Source organism: Zootoca vivipara, chromosome 7 (genome assembly GCF_965207765.1).
Source record: "Zootoca vivipara chromosome 7, rZooViv2.hap1.1, whole genome shotgun sequence".
NCBI lineage: Eukaryota > Metazoa > Chordata > Lepidosauria > Squamata > Lacertidae > Zootoca > Zootoca vivipara.
This window is the reverse complement of record NC_142590.1, coordinates 80,715,508-80,733,563: the sequence shown is the minus strand read 5'-3', so window position 1 is coordinate 80,733,563 and position 18,056 is coordinate 80,715,508.

Sequence of the window (18,056 nt, the reverse complement as noted above, 5' to 3'; positions counted from 1 at the left end):
GCAGCTGATATTTATCTTTGAAATAGTTAGGGGATGGATTATTTATGTATTTATGCACCATGTTTTCGAGAAGCTCATTTCCCCCCCCCCCCCAGAAGATAAGGGAAACCAGTTTAGCCTCCTAAAAGTATCTGTAAGTGAAACAGAATTATTTCAGTTTTGCAATGATACTGGGGAAATTGTTTTATAGACAGGGTGCAATTTATGTGCCAATAGCTTGCTGGTGTACTCACCGAACTGAAAACTCCAGAATAAAAATAAAGTGAATCCAGTATATATCAGAAAGAGGAAAGGAGTACGGTTTCAGAGAGAGAGAAAAGGCTACAGTTTCATTTAAGTGTGGCTGGCCATGACATTTGAGCCCTGCTCAGTAATTTGTCTTGCACATTAATTCAATATGTGTAGGGGGCCAGGTAACAGTGATTACTGTAACAGCTCTATCCATTCCTTGTTGTCCCCTATAACTTAAAGGGCATCCATCTGTATTGGGGAACAGGGAAGAGTTAATCTGTCAATTTTGATTTCTCAAATGCGTTTCTCATTCCCCCCCCCCCCATCTTAGGTTCAGTTCTCCACATTTCTACATCAGCTTGAAGTTGTTGTTTATTTGTTTTTAAAAAGACCCATGAAAATTCATTAGATTTTTGGTGCAAAGTTCTTCTAACATACACATTTTTTCCAAAGCAATCTTGCATGCTATGTGCACTAATATGTGACTTTTCATGTCTAGTCTTTGCTTGTACGTATTATTTGGTGTTGTGAAATTCAGAAAAAGTTCTAGTTAATTCAGAAAAGTATGAATTACGAAAGAGGGCTGTGTTTCGGTTCACATATTGTTTCAGAAGGTGCAAATTAGGTAAGTTCACCTTTATATGTGAACTGAATCAAGGGAGCCTCCTGTATTAATGGAAGCTGCCCATGCAATGTGGAACATTGGAGAGTGCAGTTGCAAACAGTCACCTTCCAACTCATGGAGGGCAGCAGAAATGGCACCGGGGAGGTGGAGCTAACACAGTTGTCACCGATCTCCTCTTCATGAGTTGAATTAAGGCACGAGGCAAATGCAGGAGTGGCTGGCTCAGGAGGGTGGTGATACACTGCTGCCCTTCTGGCAAAATCATGGCTGGCTACCAAGATTGGGCAGGGTGAGGTTGGGGCTTTGCAAAACCCAGTCAGGCACTCCCATTGGTGCAGTTGTACACCCTGCCCTTGTCACTGCTCTGCTCTGCCACTTTCCTGTCCTGTCAGCACAATACCACCCCACCATGTTGGCTGTTCCCAGTGGCAGAGCAAGCCGATTGGGTGCCTGGGGTGGTGCACATGCCCTGCGCCCAGGGTCAGGGCCAGCCACCTGTGGGGCCTCCAAGGAGTCTCCCTGCCTCCTCCCACTCAGCTGCCCTCCCACTCAGCTGACGGGGAGGCAGCGGGCGGACCGTTTGAGGCAGCGCAGAGCCCGTGGGCGCCCAAGCCACTGTGCCACTCCCAGGAGAGACGTGTGGCTCGGGTATGCTGCATGCAACACGGTGAGTGCTGCCCGGCATTTTGTCACACCCCTCAGTGGTGACACCTGGGTCGACCTGCCCCCACCACACCCTCCTTCCTCTGCCCCTGGCTGTTCCTGCTTTAGTGCCTGCACAAATTTGCCTACAAAGGTCCGTATAGTTAAAGCTATGGTTTTCCGAATAGTGATGTTCTGGTGCTGGAGGAGACTCTTGAGAGTCCCATGGACTGCAAGAAGATCAAATCTATCCATTCGTAAGGAAATCAGCCCTGAGTGCTCACTGGAAGGACAGATCGTGAAGCTGAGGCTCCAATACTTTGGCCACCTCATGAGAAGAGAAGACTCCCTGGAAAAGACCCTGATGTTGGGAAAGATTGAGGGCATTAAGAGAAGGGGACGACAGAGGATGAGATGGTTGGACAGTGTTCTCGAAGCTATGAACATGAGTTTGACCAAACTGTGGGAGGCAGTGCAAGACAGGAGTGCCTGGCGTGCTATGGTCCATGGGGTCACGAAGAGTCGGACACGACTAAACGACTAAACAACAACAAATTTGGTGGGACAGGGGTAGACACTTCTGGCCTGCACATAAAGAATCTATGGTGCAGCCACTTTTGGAATATTGTCTTCCCATCTCTAAAGGATGTCACTGAACTGTAAAAGCCACATACAGTGGTACCTCGGTTTAATAACAGCCCTGTTGACAAACTATTTGGTATAAGAACTCCGCAAAACCGGAAGTAGTGTTCTGGTTAGCGAACTTTACCTCGGAAGCCGAACGGCAGAAGGGCACTGGTGGTGGGGGGCCTCATTAGGGAAAGTGTGCCTCAGTTTAAGAACAGCTTCGGTTTAAGAATGGACCTCCGGGACGAATTAAATTTGGAAACCGAGGTACCACTGTATTGTATTCTCTATATGTTTTAATCTAGATCTATATTACTGTTTAATTGCTCTTTAATGATGTTTTTTCTTTGTTTTTAGCTGTTTCTATTTTTTTGCTGTAAGCTGCATTGAGTCCCTGTGTGGGAAAAATGTGGAATATAAATAAGTAGAATAATAATAATAATAATAATAATAATAATAATAATAATAATAATAATAATATAGGAGAGCTTATCACTGGGAGGAGCGCAGAGATAAGAAATGTTGTGGTGCATTTGCAGCAGCACAACCGGTTGCCTTCATCTGCCCTAGCTGCAACAACAACAACAAAAATGTTTCTCCTGTATCTCCAGGCACAGCAGACATTGCAACCTTCCAGCAGTTTGACTTCACCCACAAAGGAGCACACTTCCATTGTCTCCCAGTACAGATGGGTGCCAACAAAAGCATATGATCAAATAAATGAAGAAATTTTCTGTGAGGAAAGACGAAAGTGTGTATGGCTTTGGGGTTAATTAAAAAGACAGCTAAGGTAGAACACTCTACCAGCCACTGGGAGAAAAGTGATGTCTTTGTCTTGATGGAGATATGTTCTTCTTATCCGTAACGTGACAAAGGTTTATGGAACTGTGACTGATGTGAAGAGTTGTATGGAGAGAATTCCACCCCCTCCTTCTCATAAAACAAAAACTGGGCAGTCTCCCAATAAAGTTGATTGACAGTAGGTTCAACTCAAAGGAAGGCATTTCACACAGTGCATGATTCATTAATTATTCACTTTCAAAAATATAAGGTTTTTTTTAAAAAAGTATTTAGATTAAATGTTAGGAAGAATGTCCTGACAGTATGAGCTGTCTGACGGGGGAACAGATGTCTTTCATTTTAAGCAGAGCCTGGACGCTGACCTGTCAGGATGTTGCAGTGCTGGGTTTCCTTCATCAATAGTGGGTTGGACCAGAAATGTTTCAAGGACCATTACAACTCTATGATTTCTATGGTGCTAATTCCTATAAAAGACTACATGTTAAAACAAATACAGTGGGACCTTGACTTACGAACTACTCAGCATCCGACGTTTTCGACTTATGAGCGGAAAAAGTGGCCGTACGCTTATGATTTTTTCGACATCCGTTCGCGGCTAAATGCGGGTTCCTCGACTTACAAATTTTTAGATGCGGTTTCCTCGACTTACAAATTTTTCCATTTCCGATGCATTCCTATGGGAAACCCCTTTTCCTATGGGAAACTCAACTTATGATGTTTTCGACCTATGAGTGTGCATTCGGAATGGATTAAATTCGTAAGTCGAGGTCCCACTGTAGCTGGAATTTCTGTAAATTCCATAAGTAGAGCCCTGCTGGATCAGGCCAGAGACCCATCTAATCCAGTATATTGTTCTCACAAGGGCCAGCCAGATACCTGTGGGAAGCAAACAAGCAGGACTTGAACACAACAGTGTCTGTTCTACATAAAGGATGGGGGAAATCCAAATGAATCTTTTTATTTCAGGTTACTGGTTGACTATTATTTTTTAACGGGGGTGGAGTTTTAACTTGGGTAGGTGCTGTTTTATTTGGAGGGTGGGGTTGTCTTAAATGGTTGTTAAAATGTTCTATGTTTATTTGGATGTTTGTATTTGTGGGTTGGAGTTTTTATGGGGCTTTTGTTGAGGAGTGTATTGTTTATTATATACTATACACTATATACTATATTATTGTTTATTATATACTATACACTAATGTATTGTTAATTGTTTTTTATCATGCTTTTATTATTTTTATTATGTATTTTGTGAATTGTATATTGTAACTTTGTGTTGCGAACCATTCTGAGACGTACGGGTATACAAATTTAACCACCACCACCAACAACAACAACAACAATGAGGTCCTATATAACTTTCTAAATTTTTCAAGTCCTTTTTTGGGGCACAATTTGTGAGATATTAGAAATAGCTATAAATAAAAGAAACCTATTTATTTAGGCTGCAATCTTACTCCTTGTTACACATGCATAAGTCTTGTTGAAGATTTAGCCATGCATAGCTGGTGACAGAAATGTACTTTGGACCCCCTTTCACTCATATTTTGAATAATTTGCAGAGATATTTTAAGGCTAGCATACAATAGCCTGCTTCACAGCAAAGACCATATATCAGCATATTGCTGAATCAAGCGATATACCTTCAAAGGGTACCAGCGCAAGGGCTACAGAGATTTTTTTTTACTGGGCTTAGGATAAAGCAGGTGTTTACCTTCATTAGAGAATTTGCAAATATCAAGGGAGAAACAGGATTCACTTCTTCAAATGGCCCCAGCAACTGGAGACAGGAAAAGCATGACTAAAGAAATAACCGTGATTTCCATTCTCGAGAGTGGAGCCATTGGCTTTAGATGGGGATACCGTATGTGTTTTAGTTAATTATTGCCTTGAAAGGATAAACAACTGATGTGAAACATCGTCTGATGTGGGGGATGCACAGACACTCTACCAGCCACCGGGAGAAATGCTATGTACTGACTTGGACACAGACTCCTTGCGCAAATTCCAGAGTCCAGGGCCCTGGCAGGGTCCACAGCTGCTGCAACCACCACTACAACTGATGTGGCTCAGCTGGAAGATGATGGGGAAAATGTTCAGCCCTGCACTGTAGTTGCTATCTGACTGCCGGCAGCCCCACCTCTGCTTCCTCATTCAGGTGACAGCCCTGGGAAGTACAGACACACTGGGTGGCCAAGGACTTGGTGTCTCCACCATGGCTGGACAGGAAGGGAGCAAGTGGCAGTTACCACTGGGGTATTCCACTGAGAGCATCTTGCCTAGCCTTCCCTCTGTGCACAAAAAGGAACCCATGGAAGTGAGACACCTCTTGATGATCATATCAGTGCTTCTATTTGGGTTGAAAGCAAAGCTCTCCTCAATGCCATTGGGATCATAGTAGGTAGAAAAGGCTAAATTCCTCTCCACCATAGTCCCAGTCCTCCACTATCAGCCCCCACCCCACTCCAGGCAGCTATTTGTATATTTTAAAGGAACCCATGTATATTAAATTCAACAACACATTCAGTGCCGTGTCCAGTTTAGCACTGAGACAGTGAGACTTAATGACTTCTGACATGGTGCAATGAATGAAATGTCTAAGTGTCATTTTAAGGACTAATCTGGCATTTAACTCACACAAGCAATTATCCTCACATTAGCATGGGCAATCATTATTTTTAAAAAACTTTAAAATCACTTTGTAAGGTTTCTGAGGAGTTAGCCTCAGAAGCTTCCTGGCTACAAACCAACACAAAGTTGAGCATGATTAAGCACATTGATTGAGGGACTTTTCAAAACAGCCCTTCCAAATGGCACGATAAATGCAGATTAGCCACCCCCCCCCCTGCATTTGTAGTGGCTTTGGTTCAAAACTGAACAAAGGAAATATACTCCGGTAAATCCTGCATTTCAGTTTACATCTCCTAATCCACTTTCGCAATGCATTCTTGGACAGGCCCATGGCAATCCCACACCCTTTTGCGATAAATTTCCATTAAACTCTTATAGGACTTACTACTGAGTAGCCACACATGAGATTGCACTGTTGGTGGCCTTCTGGGATGTTACCAGCAACTTGGGAGCAAAAAGAAGCTCTGAAATTTCGGCACAGAGGGACATACATTGGGAATTTGTCAGAACAAGCAATTGTCTGGTTTAACTCACCACTTTCATCTAATCAATCAGTTCAAAAGCCCTGGAGCAAAGTAGATGTTAGGAATAACATTATGTCAATAAGAGCTGTTTCACAGTGGAATGGACTGCCTCAGAAGGTGGTGGACTCTGCTTCAGTGGAGGTTTTTAAACAGAGTTTGGATGACCACCGATCCAGGAGTCATTAGCTGTGATTCCTGCATTGTTGGGTTTGGGCTAGACGACCCTTGGGGTCCCTTCCGATCCTACAATTCTATGAGTTTAGACCAGGAAAGAAGACCCTTTTTGGCCTGTGGGCTACATTCTCCCATGGTCAACCTTCTGGGGTCAGATGCAACAGCGAGCAGCAAGCAATGGATGTTACATCCAACATCTTGGCTGTTCCATTCCAGCCAAGCAAAAGTCAGGGGTCCCCAGGTAAAGCTCATAATTCCATCCTCTTTCCAGACAGGTAAGAGGCAGCATCATGGTTAAGAACATAATAATAGACCTGCCTCATCACATCACTTGCCCATCTAGTCCAGCACCCTGTTCTTGCAGGGGCCAAAGACACATTCCTGCCAGATAATAAGCACTCAAGGCTGGTAAAGCCTATGGGAGTGGGCATGATCCAGGAAGTGTCCCAAAAGTCAAAGAGAGAGATTTGGAGGGCCACATGTGGCCCCTGGGTCTGAGGTTCTCCACTCCTCCTTTAGACAACTGAGAAAACAATTCTCAACATTATGACTTTACATGTATTACCAAGTTAATTAATCTGTACATCACGCTAATGAATCAATGGATCTTAATAGTTCAAGGAGATTTTGCTTCTATCCAGAAATGACTGTGGAAATGAATGATAGAAATCAAAAGCACAGAGCATATTGAAAAGGTTTTTGGTAATTAAACACATAATAAAAGTCGCAGATAGTATTGTGATAAATAAGGAAGTGTTTAACAGCCATCACAGTCAATTGGATGTATGAGATTTCATGGTCTGTTGAGTCAGAACTGAAGGGATAAATTAGTACCTAGCTACCTAATAGAAAAGTGTGAATTAGCTAGACTGCAAAATGAAAATTCCACAGTAAGCAGTAGCAGGATTTTAATATTTATTATTAAATTATTACATTTCTATCCTTCTAATCCCTTAGGCTACAGGAGGCTTATATCCTGAACTTTATATATGAAATGTAACAGATGCATAATGGAAAACATATCTAACACAAAATGTATAACACAACATTATAAAGAGAAGCAAGGAATGTATGTTCCACAGGAGATTTCTAAAAGTAAGAACGAATCACACTGCTAATTTACTGAAAACCAGCAAGCTTGGGTTACAGGGTGTGGGGGAAAGAGTTTTAAGAAAATGAAGCTACTATTCTCACCTCTACAGAACACCAAAAATTTTGAGGAACTTGTCCTGTTTCCTGACTGTTTTCATGGTTTGGAAGTCTTTCTGAACTTATATTTCTGCAATATAAATCCAGAAACGCTAGATTTGGGACCCAACATGGAACCCAAGTCCAGCAAGCAGGAACTGTTGGAGCCTGGGACTCCCAAACCTGAAATTCCTGAACCAGAATCCTCAGTGGCTTCAGCCTATGATCCAGAGCACACTCCTGCTCAAGGACCCCACGTGGCAAAACTGGCAAAAACTGCTCATCACCTCAAGCAATCTGCCCACCAGTGATGGAGACCTTCAAATCTACCAATTCTGTTACACATAGGCCTGGTCTGTGATGGGTAGACAGGCTCTGGAAGTATACCAGGAAGGGATGGGGAACCTGTGGTCTCCAAATATTGATGCACTCTCATTCGCATCAGCCTCAGCCACCATGTACTATGGTCATGGATGGTGGGACTCGCACTCCAACAACATATGGAAAGGCATGGTTTCCCAGCCCTGATATAAGGGCCCAGGCCGCATCCAGCACCAGCACTTCGTGAGGTCTGTCCACTCTTGCTTTCCTACTTTAGCTTCTTGACTTTCAAAGTAGAACGTCAACTCTCTCGGTATTTTAGTCTCATTGCTTCATCTATCTGCTGTAGGCCAGAGCTTGACATGCTGTCTCCGAAAATCCATTGTAGACTCATCCTTTACAGGACCAGACACACAAGCACCACTGACAAAGGAAGAGGGGTGCGGGGGGAGCACACCGTCCCTGGCAGTACAATCCCGGTGGGGTGCCATCGCGGCTGCCCCCTGCCCGCGCTGGGTGCCATGCCCCCAGGATGCGCGCCAGCCCAGCCCCACCCTGCCTGCTTTCCTGGTTTAACTAAAGCTCAAATTAAACAGAAGAACATTAAAGGAATGAAGACCATCCTAATCACTAGTGCTGATCACATGTTATAGGGGAGGGGGAAATCTGGTGTCACCTATTACTATTAGAAACAAGAAGCGTTGTCTCAATACTTAATATCTTAAATATTTGGATATGGAGATTCCACCTTGTTTTATTTCCCCCCCTCTTAAAGTTAAATAAAAGCTGTAACATTTCTAATGCTATCATCATTTTAATATCCTGAAGCTCCGCCTTGTACCTGGATTCCAATGAATAGTATTTCAGTCATCTGAAGTATAGAAGAGTTTAGCCTTCCTCCCCTCTCCTGTTGCTGTGGAAAGCTGAATAGATAGAAACTGCCAGCACTGAGGTTTTGCAGTCAGAATTCAACATTGTAAAATTTCTTTTTTATCCCCTTCCATAAAATAATTAAACAAATCTATTTCATACAAATATTGTCCTAATAATACAATTAGATATATACAAATGTTCTGCCGAACGTGGCTTCCTTCCTTCCTCTCACTTGGTTTTCCATTTTATTCAACATTGTAAAATTTCAAGCCTTGTGGAAATATTCCAAGTTTAAAAGAGAAGATTTTGAAGCCAACCTAGAGAATCTTGCACATTTTAAAGTGGGCAAATTTTTGTTCAGCACCAATGGATAGGATTAGGAGAATGAACCTGGGGGTGGGGGAATGTGAGGCCTTTACCCCGTATAAACATCAAGCAGTCTCTTCTTATCATTCTAATTACAAGAAAATGTATCTTCTGTATCTTGTGGAACAGCAGCATGAGCATCTGGTGAAGAAGAATCAGGGCAATGCAATATAACAGCTTATTCATGTGATGCTGTTTTTATTCATCTTTGGGATCTTGAGGGAATGGCTCATTAACAAGTCTATGCTCACCTGACAACAGGGCAAGATCATTCTGCACCTGTCTGCCACAGCAGAAGCACCTCTAGTCTTGCCTATCTTTCGTCAAGAAGTGGGAAATGTAGGGCCCCGTGCCCTCTAGGGATAAGGTCCCCTGCATCACCATGTGAATCATAATATATCAAGATTAGAACATCCCTTTGAAAACCTCGTGTAAGGGGGAAGGCGTATAGGGAACAGCCCCCCCTCATCAGGTCGAGTTCCTCGCAGAGCAGTAAGTCCAGCAGCGGATCAGATTACAGGAGTCAGGAAGCAGAGGTGAAGAGACAAGACTCTAGCAGCGTCAGACAGCCTCTCCACTGAGTGGAGGGGGAGAAAGGTGGGGAGGAAGGGATCGGAGAGCAGTCAGAAGGACGGCCCTTCCCCCCAACGCCTGAATTGAGACGTGTGGCTCCCTGTAGGACAAGGGGGGGCGCTTTGGCATTCCCAAGCTATTATGTTGGGCGCGAAACAGAAAGAAGCCATTGCGAGGTTCTGACTCGGACTAAGCGGACATGATTTGCAGACACTTTGCACTGTAAATAGTATGCACAATAAAAACATCTTAAAGACAAGCAGGTGTGGAGAGTCGTTACTCAAGAGTAGCCACAAGAACCCCTGACACCTCGTAAGACAAAGCCATGGGGAGATGACCCCAGAAACAGGTTCTCAAGTGTTATCTGCAGCACCAGATAGCCTATAAGCCCACCAAGGGCCAAAGGGAATCTCAGTGAAGACCTTGTTGCCAACACCAGTGCTACAGATATCACCTGTTGCCTGCCCAAGAATGGAAAGGGGGTCTTTGGGGAAAGATGGAGCTGTAAGATCTTGCCTATCTATCTCTTTTGATCTGTTCTTTATTTTCCAAAATAAAATAAAACCTATCTGAATTCTAAATAACCCTGCCTTAGGCATCCAGAACTTTTGGCAGAACAGCTGTGCAGGGAAACACCTCTGCGGTCTGCAATTATGGTAGACAAAACTGAATGAAATGCCTCAGTCTCAGTAGAAGGCAAACGCTGTATGCTCCCTTACTCTGTTTACATTTTATAAAGTAGGCTTATTCCTAGGATAAAAATACGTTTTAGAAACACCCACCCTTGAGCAAAAGGTAAATGTAAAATAGATGATTACAAATAACAATAGACTTTGAAAAAAATCCCCTTAATCCCACAAAACAATTAATAAAGCTACATACGGCTCTGCTCAGTAGAAATGTTTGGTTTTTATGCCAGGCAAGGGCACCATTCAGCTCATTACATGCCTTTAAATATCCCATTGCAGATTCACTTTGCCCATCCAGATACCAATTGAAGAGTCTCATTTCTGCTTCCAGAAGGCCAATAAATTCATTAGCACTGAAATTCAATGCAAAGTACACCAGCAGAAGTCTCATGTTAAGCCCCTCTTGGTCCATTCTTTAGTTGATACAGAGTTTCCTTTCGCCCACAGTAAGGGAGCAAGGAAGGGCTACTGAAAGCCGGCACACTGAGATGGGGTTGAAAACGGGCCATTTCTTTCTTGGATAATCAGCTTGCAACAGTTTGGCATTAAGGGGGCTAGAAACATCACACTGCAGGTCCTTGCCCCTCCATGGATACACCCACTACCCTTAGTGAGTCTCCTCATCCGATCAAACACCTTGATGGAGGGCCAACCCCTCTCATTCAGGCCCCCACTCACTTGGCTCCCTCCATCCCTCGGGGCTAACCACTCCCCCCTGCATCATCCCACTGAAGGGCCCTTGCACTGCTGTCTTATTTTTTTGCCCCAACTGTTGCTCTCGCCCCCCCCAGCCCTCAACACACACACAAGGGCCACCATGACTCCTCCCTCTTTCCAGCTGAAGTTCTAAGTGGGGGGGACTTCTGGAGGCCAGTGCCGCTTGGACCATGTGACACGGAGGATGGGGAGGAAGAGGAAAGGGTGGCGCGTAGGCTCAAGGTGAGAGCAAGGCACCCAAAGACACATGTCTCTTGGTCCCGTGCTCTGACGGGAGCCAACTGACTCGCAGAAGAGCATGGGAGCCAAAAGACACACATATTTTGGTCTCATGCTTTGGCATGAGCCAGCTGACTTGTGCCAGAGCACAGGAGCCAAAACAGAACATCTCGGGATGGAATCAGAAGCTGGGGTGGAGAGATGTCTCGCTTAAGATGGAATGGTTGAGTAGTATAGTACCGGTATATACCAAGATGGAATGAAGCCCTCAGACTGAAAAACGTCCTCCATCTCTGCCCTAGTCCATCTGCCAAGGAAAATTACGAGTCAACAAATGTTATTTATTCTAGATAATGCTTCCTGATGAACTCAGCCAAGAGTCTGAGAGTTTTGCTGTTATATATCCCAGGCACTGGACTAGTTTGCAGCCCTGGACACCCAAGATGCCTTGAGGTGGCCTCTGGGAGGTTGTAGTGTACCCCAAATCCACATTCAAAGTTCCTCATCATGTGTGTGCCACTTCTTGAACACTTGGTCTAGGACAGGCATTCCCAAACTGCAGCCCTCCAGATGTTTTGGCCTACAACTCCCATGATCCCTAGCTAACAGGACCAGTGGTCAGGGATGATGGGAATTGTAGTCCAAAACATCTGGAGGACCAAAGTTTGGGGATGCCTGGTCTAGGAAATTACAAGTTTTCAAAAACCTGCACATGCACACTTCCAATTTGCTGCATTGTGTTGTTGTTGTTTTTACCTTTATTATTATTATTATTATTATTATTATTATTATTATTATTATTATTATATCATGTGGATGTTGTATGAAAAGGAAGTTCTGAGGTAAATAAAATCTGGTTAAATATATCCACCTATGAATTGTGGTTCAACGTTTTCTCTGAATGCTGAAGATGTTGTGTTAAAAGTATTACTGAATGGTGCATAGCGCATGGTGCATGCCAAGAAGTTCCAATTTATGTTTAAGGGCTTTGCATTGTCATAAATGAATTCTTGCCCCTTCATGATTTTGACACTTCTTTGATAATATCTGTATTTAATCCTTAGAAAGGTGGGTGGGGGAATCTTTAAATGTTGCTATTAAGCATCTCCGGAAAATCTTTCATGCAGAGAGGCTTGGGTCAAAAAGGAAGTAGGAACATGAGGTGCTCTTTCAAACTACCAGCACACATTTCCTTGGCAAAAACATCCAGTTAATCATTTTGAATGCTCATTACTGTATTTTCCATGGGAAATTCATGCTGATTCTTATCAGCTGAAAAAAATTATAAAAGCTTCGAGACTATAACTTTTTGCAGAGCATCTTTTATTTTAGATAATCAATAGCATTGATTTTCCATTAAATGTAAACCCTACGAAGCTCAGCTCAGATTGCCTGGGCTGTGTCCCTGAGAGAAGATTTTGTCAGGCTCCTTTAAAAAGCAAACATTCCTGGTTTAACAATGCAGCAGGGAACAAATCTTCATAAATTAGGCTTTTCTGCACCAGCTTGAAGAAAAGGCTGATCAGTTTACACCATTTTATACGTCTTCAGTCTGTAATGTTTCTGCTAAAATGCATTTCTTCCTACTGATGTATCATGTATATATTTAAAAGGTCTGATTTAGTAACACCTAATACTGAGCATTCCTACTGTGCTCAGCAGGTATGCAAAAATCATTAATTTAAAAACATGCATGCCTTAAAGACGGCTTCCTTCATTATGCTCCACCATGGCCATTTGGATAGATTAAGAGTGACTCTATACTAGTAAAATCCATCAATGATGTTCAAATGGAAAGTAAGACCGATTGGTTCACGTTCACCAAAAAAAAAGAGGGGGCTGCTAAAATTGGCAGAATGGTGAAATCCCCAAGTTGAAGATCTGGAAGAACTTTCTGACAGTAAGAGCTGTCTGACGGTGGAACAGAATACCTCAGGCACTTCTTCCGTGGAGGTTTTTAAGCAGAGGTTGGATGGCCATCTGCCATGGATGCTTTAGCTGAGATTCCTGCATTTCAGGGAGTTGGACTAGATGACTCTTGGGGTCCCTTCCAACCCTACAATTCTATGATTCTATGCTAACATAGAAGTTCAATAGTGCAGAAGAGATGTGGGAACTCTGCCATTGGTGGAGGAAGAGGAGGGCGGGGGGAGCGCACCGCCCCCGGCAGTGCGACCCCGGTGGGGTGCCCTTGCGGCTGCCCCCCCGCCTGTGCTTGGCATCACGCCCCCACAGGTGGCGCACCACGCCCCCAGGACGTGTGCCACGCCCCTGCAGGCGGCGCTCCCTGTCCCCGGGACACGCACCAGCCCCACCCCTGTCTGAACGGTTATAAAAAATTATATGTGCTTTGTTCGGAGATTGTGGGATTAACTCAGGCATCCCCAAACTGCGGCCCTCCAGATGTTTTGGCCTACAACTCCCATGATCCCTAGCTAACAGGACCAGTGGTCGGGGAAGAGATGGGAATTGTAGTCCAAAACATCTGGAGGGCCGAAGTTTGGGGATGCCTGTATTAACTTGTTAAACTTACCCAGTCAGGGATCTAATTGGGAAATGGTACAATCATTAAGGAAGGTGCAAATTGCAGAGGCAATGTCTGTAGCTGGAGTTAAGGCACTCCTACAGTACCTCATACTTCCTTGAGCTCTGTGGATTGGGATAAAAGGGGCTCACTTAGTTTGAAAAGCAGATCAGGTTTGCCCCACACACAAGGTAGTGATGCCCACCAAGTTGGATTACTTTAAAAGAGGATTGGATGAATTCATGGAGGGCAAGATTATCAATGGCTACTAATTGTGATGGCTATATTCTGCCTCCACAGTTGGAGGTAGCAATCTTTCTAAATGCCAGCTGCTGGAAACCACAGGAGGGGAGAAGGATCTTGAGTTGATGTGCTGCTTCCCAAAGGCATCTAGGTGGCCACTGTGAGATCAAGATGCCATTGGCCTGATCAAGCAGGCTCTTCTTCTGTGGGTCTCTGATCTGACTTGGTGTTTTCTATGTGTTCCATGCTAATCTCCATCATTTGGTTTCATTTTCTGCAGTGCAATGTACTGCAGTAGTATGTACCATTGAGCTCATACAAATGAATCAGAGAATTGTAGAGTTGGAAGGGACCCTGGTGGTCATCTAGTCTGACCCCCTGCAATGCAGGAATCTCAACTGGATATAGGATGGTAGCCTTGGTGGCAAAAAGCAAGCAAGCAAGCAAATAAATAAATAAATGAAAATCCTCAACCTTTGAACCTCCTTAGTATTATGGTGTAGAGACAAATCTTTGATATGCTGCAGCAAAGCTATGTGGCTCGTCTGTACTCTAGAGTGTGGGTTATATTAAGAAAAACAAATCCCTCCAGTGAATGCCATCCAAGCGCCACTGTAATGAAGGGCAAAGCGAGGCCAGCAAAAATCTCCACCAAAGGATTTCTTGCCAAGTTCCTGAAGCTGGAAAACCAGCAACCTCTTTGTTTACTTTGTTCCGTTTCACAATTAGTGGAAATCAAAATGTCTGCAGAAGCATTTTGTGCTGTAAATTATTAGGTAATTAACCTTAATGCACCCTGCCCAGAACCCCAACAAAAGGAGACAGTTGAGAGCGTTCTTTCCAAAGGATTCAATATATATGACTGCACTGATGCTTCAAGTATAAATAAAACAAGGCTCTCTAATGTGATGTGAGGGATTTGGGATGGAGCTAATGGAGACCGAACGAAGACATGAGAGAGAGGAAGAATGAAACACTCATTTCCCAGAGCTGGGAGGCAAAGATTCATGGCAGAAGGATGCAAATAAAAAGAGGGCTCTGTGGAGACATGCTAAACTTGCACATTCAATTATTTCATTAGGTTTATTCTCTTTCAGGAAGAGCGAGCAACATTGGGAGGCAAGAGCAGTGCATGCCACAACATTGATAAAAAAAACAGGGTCAACCCAGGGCATTGTGCTGCACGAGGCGAAGGACAAGACTGTGTGTCCCCCATTAAAGGTGCAAAAGCTGCCTGATTTGGCATTTGAATCTTATTTCTACTCTAGCAATGGGACAGAGGTCCTTACCACACCCAAAGACAGAAAGTTAGCTTAGAGGCAGCACAGTACACAGCTCTGTCTGCTCTCTGCCCCTCAGTATTTGCCACCTGAGGCAGCTGTCCCCCTTTCCCTCATGATAGGGCCAGCCCTGGATATAAACCATAGTTCTCACATTATGCACACATACACTAGAATTGTTGTTGTTGTTTAGTCGTTTAGTCTTGTCCGACTCTTCATAACCCCATGGACCAGAGCACGCCAGGCACTCCTGTCTTCCACTGCCTCCCACAGTTTGGTCAAACTCATGTTCGTAGCTTCGAGAACACTGTCCAACCATCTTGTCCTCTGTCGTCCCCTTCTCCTCGTGCCCTCCATCTTTCCCAACATCAAGGTCTTTTCCAAGGATTCTTCTCTTCTCATGAGGTGGCCAAAGTATTGGAGCCTCAGCTTCACAATCTGTCCTTCCAGTGAGCACTCAGGGGTGATTTCCTAAAGAATGGATAGGTTTGATCTTCTTGCAGTCCATGGGACTCTCAAGAGTCTCCTCCAGCACCATAATTCAAAAGCATCAATTCTTCGGCGATCAGCCTTCTTTATGGTCCAGCTCTCACTTCCATACATCATTACTGGGAAAACCATAGCTTTAACTATACGGACCTTTGTAGGCAAGGTGATGTCTCTGCTTTTTAAGATGCTGTCTAGGTTTGTCATTGCTTTTTTCCCAAGAAGCAGGCGTCTTTTAATTTCGTGACTGCTGTCACCATCTGCAGTGATCAAGGAGCCCAAGAAAGTAAAATCTCTCACTGCCTCCATTTCTTCCCCTTCTATTTGCCAGGAGGTGATGGGACCAGTGCCCATGATCTTGGTTTTTTGATGTTGAGCTTCAGACCATATTTTGCGATCTCCTCTTTCACCCTCATTAAAAGGTTCTTTAATTCCTCCTCACTTTCTGCCATCAAGGTTGTGTCATCTGCATATCTGAGGTTGTTGATATTTCTTCCAGCAATCTTAATTCCTGCTTGGGATTCATCTAGTCCAGCCTTTTGCATGATGAATTCTGCATATAAGTTAAATAAGCAGGGAGACAATATACCGTACAACCTTGTCGTACTCCTTTCCCAATTTTGAACCAATCAGTTGTTCCATATCCAGTTCTAACTGTAGCTTCTTGTCCCACATAGAGATTTCTCAGGAGACAGATGAGGTGATCAGGCACTCCCATTTCTTTAAGAACTTGCCATAGTTTGCTGTGGTCGACACAGTCAAAGGCTTTTGCATAGTCAATGAAGCAGAAGTAGACTTTTTCTGGAACTCTCTAGCTTTCTCCATAATCCAGTGCATGTTTGCTATTTGGTCTCTGGTTCCTCTGCCCCTTCGAAATCCAGCTTGCACTTCTGGGAGTTCTCGGTCCACATACTGCCTAAGCCTGCCTTGTAGAATTTTAAGCATAACCTTGCTAGCTAGAATTAAAGGGATTAACACTAGAATTAAAGGGAATAAACACTAGAATTAAATGGATAATTATTACAGCTAGTATGGTTGTTTTCAATTCAGGGAATGTGAATCCAGAGATCTTCCTTCCTTCCTTCCTTCCTTCCTTCCTTCCTTCCTTCCTTCCTTCCTTCCTTCCTTCCTTCCCTCCCCCCCCTCTCTCTCTCTAACTCTAACTCTCTCTCTCTCTCTCTCTCTCTGTGTGTGTGTGTGTGTGTCTCTCCTTCCTTCCTTCCACTTCTGTGTTTAACATTTTCAATAAAACATGCTGCATATCAGAGATGCTTGATTGTTTTGTGATTTCTCTGCCAGCCCCTGCAGAAATGCCCTGGATTTGGCCAAAGCAATGACAACATATCAATAAAATTTAAAATGTGGTGTTTTGGGACGCAAACACATTTGTCTGTGTGGAAGATGTTGACTGGGGAACAAAGTTAATATTTCCAATAGCACTTTTCACAGAGTGACATTTAACACAATTAGCTTGGGAGGCTACATTGAGGGATTTAGATACCTGGTAATATTTTCTTCTTCTTTTTACAAATGAATTGAACCACCTCCTTTTTATGGCAAAGTTGCAGAAAATGCTGACTCTGCTCCAGGAATGCTAAGTGAAATTTCTCTAAATAAATAATTTGCTAAGGGCGGAAGTTGGGAGAAGGCTAATGCTAATTGGTGGCTCAGTAATTCTTACAGAAAAATGTTGCATGCATTAGTCCAGACTTTGAAGGTCTACAGAAGCATCATGGGCTACACAGAGACAAATAAGAGAGAAATGGCACTGAACACATTTCGGGTAGTAAATCCAAATTATTTCAGTACGAACTTACTTGTTGGTTTCTAATTGCCAGTTCCTTCTCAGAGTCCCCTTTCCCCAATTTGATTTTAATGTTTAGATTGGGTTTTGGTGTTCTTGTTTTCTTAAGCCCAGGCTGTTTCCCTCTAAGGGGCTGGCTTTTATTTTGAGCCCAATCTCATTCCATGTCATATCCTGTCATAGCCCTCCAGACGTAATCAGGAATACAGTGGAGTTTGATGCCTCTCTCCATCTCCCACACGCTTATCTTCTTTGGAATAGTGAATAGAGGAACGAGGGCAGTTATTACTCTCCCCGATCCCCCCTGGCTGCTGCCACACTGCTGTTGTAACCTACTGGGTCAAGGATTGTGGGCATGCTTAGTAGGGAACTGAAGCATGGAGCAGCCACCATTATAGGCAGCGAACCTGTTGTAAGGAAGGGAGATCACTATCCTCAGTGCAGTTAGGAACTGGTGGTTAGACAATAAGGATACTTGGCTACTTCCTGTAGTGGTCAGAGAAGCATTTCTCAACCTTAGG